The sequence below is a fragment of the Heteronotia binoei genome, chromosome 7, assembly GCF_032191835.1.
Source record: "Heteronotia binoei isolate CCM8104 ecotype False Entrance Well chromosome 7, APGP_CSIRO_Hbin_v1, whole genome shotgun sequence".
NCBI lineage: Eukaryota > Metazoa > Chordata > Lepidosauria > Squamata > Gekkonidae > Heteronotia > Heteronotia binoei.
Genome location: NC_083229.1, coordinates 41,595,530 through 41,603,253, shown reverse-complemented (window position 1 = coordinate 41,603,253; position 7,724 = coordinate 41,595,530).

Here is a 7,724-nt window from a genome sequence, read left to right as displayed (position 1 = left end):
AATTAAATAAATGAAAGAATTAACAGATGAGACTTCGATCAAAATAAAGGTCTAGATTTGGGATGAGTCAGACAGCAAGTTAAACCTTAGTTTAGATATACTCTATAAGCACACAAAATATTAATGTAAATACAGTAGTTCTATCTAACTTGCTATTACAATGAATTTTTTTAAAAAATGTCAACTCTATATGTACTAGTAAATATGTGAAGAGCACACAGAATTCAGTATAAGAATTAATTCACAAACTGTAAATTAGTGACCCGATAAAAATTGATTTTAATAAATAATAATTATCAAATTCTCAGAATTAATCACGCTATAATTTTCTAAGCAGTTTTAAGAATCAATGAGTTATACCATTTTACATTCTAAACCACTGCCTACCAGATAATTTTACTTCATTGTCATTGGTTCTTAAATCTGTACCATGTTGCATTCTGGGCCACTGCCTACCAGCTATGTATGGCTCTGCTTAGCTATGTATGGCTTTGCTCACTGTGCTGGATTTCCGTCTGATGAAGTGTGCTTAAGAGCACAAGAAAGCTTACATTCTAAATAAAAATTGGTTGGTCTTAAAGGTGCACTTGACTCCTGCTTTGTCCAAAGGAATTTATGTTCAAAGACTTTTCAAAGCAAATAAAAACTAGGAGCAATAATAATAGTCCTCCCCCCAAACCCATATATTCAGTATAAATATCAACAACAAGCAACCTGAACATCAAGCATTGTAATCATACAGACAAAGGCACTTAATGCTATTGTAATATCACAAAAGCAGCACAGTTTAAAGTTGAATAATCGAGACTTTTTTATCTATCACTGGAGAAGGTGGCCGTTCCCGTTTACGCTTAGAGCCTGACTTCCCAAAATCAGCAGGCATCGGCACTTGGAGATTCTGAAGGAGGAGTCTCCCAGATTCCCAGTCATCAGCATTATATGTGTGTTCCTTGTGGACTACTTGTATTTTGACTAGATCCTTCCAGCAATAAGGAATGTGTGCATGTCACAGAGCCTCTACAATGAGTTTCAAATTTCTTTGTTTACTAAGAACGTCAGGAGGGAGATCTGGGAAGACAGCTATAGCAGAGCCTTTAAATGACAAAGAACCCTGGGATTTGGCAGCATCAGGGATTGATTTTCTCATGTGAGAGTCGGGTATCACAACCAGAATGTCCCTTGGACCATATATTTTATTATTGTGGGCAGAGCCCAGTCTGTAGGCAGCTGTTATTAAAGGAGCCACCCCCCACCTCCAATTTTAACTCATGAGTAAGCCACCATGTTAGAAATATAGAGTGTTCCGTGATTGGGGCCAAAGACTCATTGAAGCCCCGAAATTTAAGGTGAGTTTTACATGAAGAGGCTTCCAAGGCTAAGACTCTGGACTGTAAGCGTTCATTTTCTGACTTAAGAGCCTGGTAGCCATTTTGTAAGTTAGTGCTTATTTCATATGCTGAGTCCACTTTTTGTGTAACAGTTTATATCGATATTTTAATTCAGTCAGTTGCTCTGAAAGTGGCATAATAAGAGCTGACATGTTGGCCATCAGCTTCTGTTCCATTTTATTAAACAGTAAGGTAAAAATCTCATCTTGCGATTGTGGGAGGGGGGGGCGCTGCGGGCTTACCAGGCTTGTTCTGTCGCCATGTTGTTGCCTTCTTCTTCACTCTCCTCACTGACAAAACCCTGAGAAGCTCGGGCATAAAGATCAGGAATATATTTAGAGTCCTTTAAAGCTGGCCTTGACTTGTTTGCCTTCTTACTTCCCATGTCAGAGATAGGTATTTAAAAGTTCAGATTGCTTATTTATTTGGTTTAAGGGGGCTGAGGAAGCAGAGCACTAAATTAGGCGTCCATCTCCTTCAGCACTGATGCTACGCCCCTGTTAGTGAACTCGGAAAGGCAAAGACAGGCACACTTCTTTGCTTCTGTTACCAGAGAAGGCTATTGAAATGAATCTAGAATTTTTCTCTTTTATTCTCTCTCCACTCTCTAATTCTTAATGCAGCTGTATTCAGTAGTAGGAATCCCTCATACTTGATTGCCGGGAAGTAATTATTCTTATCCAGGCTTATTTGCAGCTAAGGAAAGGTGTACACTCTACAAATCAACAAACCCAAGGTTGATTCTTTGAAAGTGTACTGGAGAGATGGAGCTGCGCTGACAGATTTGATCTTCCCCACTTTCCCCCTGCTGTGCTTTCCATAAAACTATCTTTTGGATGTTGGAGGGGGGAAGGTGGTGAAATGACACTGAGAGCAGTGTGAGGTAGAGGGAGGGGGCTGGACAGAGCAGGAAATCAACAAAAATCACCTTCCCTCACAGTTGCAGCCTGGTTGGTATCCAGTAGAACAGTTAGATTTGAATCCTGTAGCACTGGCAAGTGTCTGACGAAGTACCATTGACTCTCAAAACCTTACACCCTGAAACTCAAATTAGTCTCTAAGATGCTACAGGATTCCAATCTAACTGTGAGAGAGTTTTTTAACAGGAACGAGAGCTTGTATCCAATCCATTCTTTCTTTCCTAAAAAAAAAATTAAGCCTTTTCTTGATGTAACATTTGCCTCAGCATGCAAGTGCTTGGTATTTATCTTATGGAGGCAGGGTTATGTGGAAAAAAATATGTTGGAATGTGATACTCCCAAGGACCATGGAATGTGATTCTCCCAAGGACTTAGTTAACTGTTCTCATCCTTAATCAAACGTGCACACAGATGGTGAGGTCCAATGTGAGTTTTCTCCCTTACATACACCCAAAGGAATAATCTCTTAGGGAGAAAAAAAATGTGGGAACTGATCCATAAGCTATTTGAAGTATTAGCTTTCATTAGAACAAAGTATTATTTTTAAGTGTTCCAGTCTTTCACACTTTACAAGATCTATAATGACAACAACAATAGAGCCTGTGGCAGCCAAGGGTGAAGTGCTTGAAACACCTATGTGCAGCAAGACTTCCAGCTCACAATGAGCCAGTCTTATACAACTGCCCATATGCATAAGGTTCTGCTTTTGTTGCATACTGACAAACATATGCAACTGACAAATTTGTGGTAGCATGCAAAAATGCTCCATGTGGCCATCAAATGGCTGGCAGCCAATATGTGAAGGCTCCTTCTGGCTAACAGGTGGACCCTGTGACAGACAGGGCTGCCCTGCCCTTTGAGTAATAATAATAATAATAAAATTTTATTTATATCCCGCCCTCCCCGCCTAGGCAGGCTCAGGGCGGCTAACAACATTTATAAACATACAGAACAATAAATATAGGGCTTTAAAATTAACATTATTAAAAACCAGTCAATATACAATTAAAATTTAACTTAATCTGGCAGTGGTGATGGTATTTCCGGTGCTAATTTCTGTCAGTTTACATAATAACATAGGTCCTTAAACAGAACCATATTGGCGGCTCCCTTTATAAACAACCATAATTCAGCAGTCCGTGTACGCTAGCTTGAAGAGGGTGGTCTTGCAGGCCTTGCGGAACTGATCGAGGCTCCGCAGGGCCCGCACCTCCTCCGGGAGCTGATTCCATAGGGAAGGGGCCGCGATTGAAAAGGCCCATGAACGAGTGTTCTGAAGTTTAGCTTCTTTCGGCCCAGGGGTAGTCAGTTTATTTTTCCCGGCTGACCTCAGTGCTCTCTGGGGCTCATATGGGGAAAGACGGTCCCTCAAGTAGGCCGGTCCTCGGCCATATAGGGCTTTAAAGGTAATGACTAGCACTTTGTACTGGACCCGGTATGTAATCGGCAGCCAGTGCAGTTCATGTAGCCTCGGCTGTATATGCTCCCACCTCGGGAGTCCTAGCAACAGCCTGGCCGCCGCGTTCTGCACTAGCTGCAGCCTCTGGGTCCGGCACAAAGGCAGCCCCAAGTAGAGGGCATTACAGTAGTCCAATCTTGAGGTGACCGTCGCATGGATCACTGTTGCAAGGTCCCGACGCTCTAGGAAAGGGGCTAACTGCCTCGCCCGCCTCAGATGGAAGAATGCTGACTTGGCAGTGGCTGCTCTCTGGGCCTCCATTGATAATGAAGGCTCCAGTAAAACACCCAAGCTCTTTACCTGGCGCGCTGCTTTCAATGGCGCGCCATCAAAGGCCGGGAGAGATATTTCCTTCCCCAGAGCGCCGCGACCTACACAAAGGACCTCTGTCTTCGTCGGGTTCAGCTTCAGACCACTCAGCCTAAGCCACGTTGCAACAGCCTGCAAAGCCTGATCCAGATTCCCTGGGGCGGAGTCGGGCCGTCCGTCCATTAGTAGATAGAGCTGGGTGTCATCTGCATATTGATGGCAACCCAGCCCAAACCTCTGGGCAAGGGGGCGCATATAGATGTTAAACAACATCGGGGAGAGAACTGCTCCCTGAGGCACCCCACAATCTAGTGTGCGCCTCTGGGACCGCTCGCCCCCAATCGCCACCCTTTGTCCCCGACCCAAGAGGAAGGAGGAAAGCCATTGTAAGGCCAACCCCCAAACCCCTATGTCGGCGAGGTGGCAGGTCAGTGGCTGATGGTCGACTGTATCAAATGCCGCCGACAGGTCTAACAGCATCAGTACCACGGCACCGCCTCGATCCAGTTGCCGCTGGAGGTCATCCACCAAGGCGACCAGCACCGTCTCCGTCCCATGGCCCGGCCGGAAACCAGACTGGCATGGGTCCAGGACGGAAGCGTCATCCAGAAACCTCTGTAGCTGCAACGCCACTGCCCTCTCAATAATTTTACCTAAAAACGGTAAATTAGACACCGGACGGTAATTTGCCAATTCGGCCGGGTCTGCTGTACATTTTTTCAAGAGGGGGCGGACCAAGGCCTCTTTCAGAGGTGTTGGAAAATGCCCCTCTATGAGGGATCTATTTATGATGTTCCGTAAAGGACATCTAAGCTCCCTCTGGCAGGATTTAATCAGCCAAGAGGGGCAAGGGTCCAAATCGCATGTTGTTGGGCGAGCAGCAGAGAGGATTCCGTCACTTCCTCCAGGCTGAGTGGGTCGAAGTGATCCAGCACTAAGCCCGAAGACAGGCACGGAGCCTCAATTTCACTTACTGTATCCAGTGTTGTAGGCAGGTCTTGGCGGAGCGACGAGATTTTATCTGCAAAATGTTTCGCAGATGCCTCACAGCCAATCTCTAATTCTCTAACATTTGGTTTGCCTTGTGGCAGTGTTATAAGGTCTCCAATTATTCTAAACAATTGTGCTGGGCGCGAATTTGCAGATGCAATCTTGGTTGCAAAGTAGTCTTTCTTTGCAGCCTTGACTGCCATCTCATAAGACTTCATAAACGTTCTATAGGATGTTCTCGTTGCTTCGTCCCGAGTATGCCTCCATTGCCTCTCTAGTCGTCTGAGCCCTTGTTTCAGCTGGCGCAGCTCCAAGGTATACCATGGGGCCAGCCTCACACGAGGGCGCCTGAATGGAGGCCGTGTCGTCAGCATGGACGTTGAAGTCACCCAGGACCATAAGCCCTGGGTACTCCAACGCCCAACCCGCCACTGCCTCCAATAGTGATGGTAAGGCGCTAGCTGGTGCATTAGGCGGATGGTACACCAGCCAGACTGCCAACCCCTCTCCAACATCCCACGCCAGACCGGCACATTCGATACCATCAGTCTTTGGGGCCGGGAGAGCCCGAAAGGAGTAACCCTCCCGTATGAACAACGCCACCACTCCCCCCCGCCCGCTAATCCATGATTGGTGAAAGACCGAGTACCCTTTGAGTACTGAGTACCCTTTGAGTAATGTACCAATGTGCTATCAGCAGGCTGTAATGGGCAAGGCTGGAATGTAGAGGAAGGCAGAGGAAACTGGATGCAAACTGTCAATTCCAGCAGGGAGAGAAAAGGTCTGATCACCAGGCCCATAGCGCTCCATAGGCCCAGAGGCCCCAGCCTCCTTGTGGATTTTATGGGCCCCCTCCCCAAGCCTTGGCTTCCCCTCCCCCTTTGTTTGCTGGAGGAAAAGGGAGTTTCAGAGGGCAGGTTCCATGGCATCATGTTCCTGTGGAGCTCCATCACATTCCCGGGCTCCACCCACCCTGGACACTACCCTCCCCCCCTTCAAGCTGAAGCCCTAGTCAAGGTCCAATGCAAGGTTCTGTTTTTGTCTTTTAATGCCTTTCAGGTTTGGGGAGCCATTTACTGAGAGTGAATCTTTTCTGCTATCAGCTCCTACACTGGGGCCGCAGTCACACTCACTATTAAATACATCCCTAACCCGTCGCTATTATACCCCGCAGCTTTTTTACAATGAATTTCCTGATCAGACATCCCTCCATCCTTCAGTTCTAAGCAGCGTTGGTCCCGCCGCTGGTTGATCAGAGGTCTCAACCAGACCTCGTTTTTTGAAATGGCATTCCACACTCGCACAAGCGCAGTACGTGGGATATTGTACTTGGCTTTTTTTTTTTAAAGGTGCCAGAAAAGGTGGGCGATCTGCCCTCCCCCCCCATTTAAACACCCAGAAAGGAAGGGGAAGCCTGGCAGGGAGACAGAAAAGGTGGGTGATCTGCCTCCCCCCCCCCATTTAGGAAAGGTCCCCTGTGCAAGCACCAGCCGTTTTTGACTCTGGGGTGATGCTGCTTTCACGGCAACTCTCTTTGCTGTCTCTCTGCCTGGCGGGGAGACGGCAAAGGTGGGTCATCTTCCTCCCCTGGCAGGGAGACAGCAAAGGTGGGCGATCTGCCTCCCCCCCCCCCCCCGCCAGTTAGGAAAGGTCCCCTGTGCAAGCACCAGTTGTTTTCAACTCTGGGGTGACGCTGCTTTCAAGTTTTCATGGCAGACCTTTTACGGGGTGGTTTGCCATTGCCTTCCCCAGTCATCTATACTTTCCCCCCCAGCAAGCTGGGTACATATTTTACTGACCTCGGAAGGTTGGAAGGCTGAGTCAACAATTGCTGGCGCAATGATATCATTTGGAGTGGGCTCTCGCAGGGAAGCGAATGTGCGCTTGTGGCGAGTCGGCTACAATGGAGCGTTCAAACATAGAAAGTATGCGCAGGAGTCGTCAGAAACATTCTTATTCTGGATTTAATGTACTATCAAAAAAGTCCGCGTTTCAGTCATGGCAGTTCGGGACACGAATGAGCCAACGACCACTGCCAGATGCTGATGTTTGGACAACCGCATAAAATCCGACATGCATCTGGCTTTCATCCATGCCCATCTCGTCAGTTTATGTGCATCTGACCTCGGCCTGGGTCTGTTCAGCAGATTAGACCCTACTTCATATACTCTCACTGTGTGAGATCAGAATATCTACTATGAGAAGCAAGGGTGTTACTGAATTTCCTAGAGCCTCTGGTTTGATTTGAAAGAAAAACATCAGGACAAAACTATGTTCATCCTTTTCTCTGCCCCTAGTAGCAAGATTTGATGGTGACATTGTCATTAAAATGCACACCTTTATGTCAGTTTTGTATACATAGTGTATAATGTGAAAAAATGGGGAGGGACGCTGGCTCAGTGGTAGAGCATCTGCTTGGTAAGCAGAAGGTCCCAGGTTCAATCCCTGGCATCTCCAACTAAAAGGGTCCAGGCAAATAGGTGTGCAAAAACTTAGCTTGAGACCCTGGAGAGCCGCTGCCAGTCTGAGTAGACAATATTGACTTCGATGGACCGAGGATCTGATTCAGTATAAAGCAGCTTCATATGTTCACCTATCATATGTTCATCAATGCCATAAAAAGTACAATTTGCAGAAGAAAATAGATAATAGAAGAAT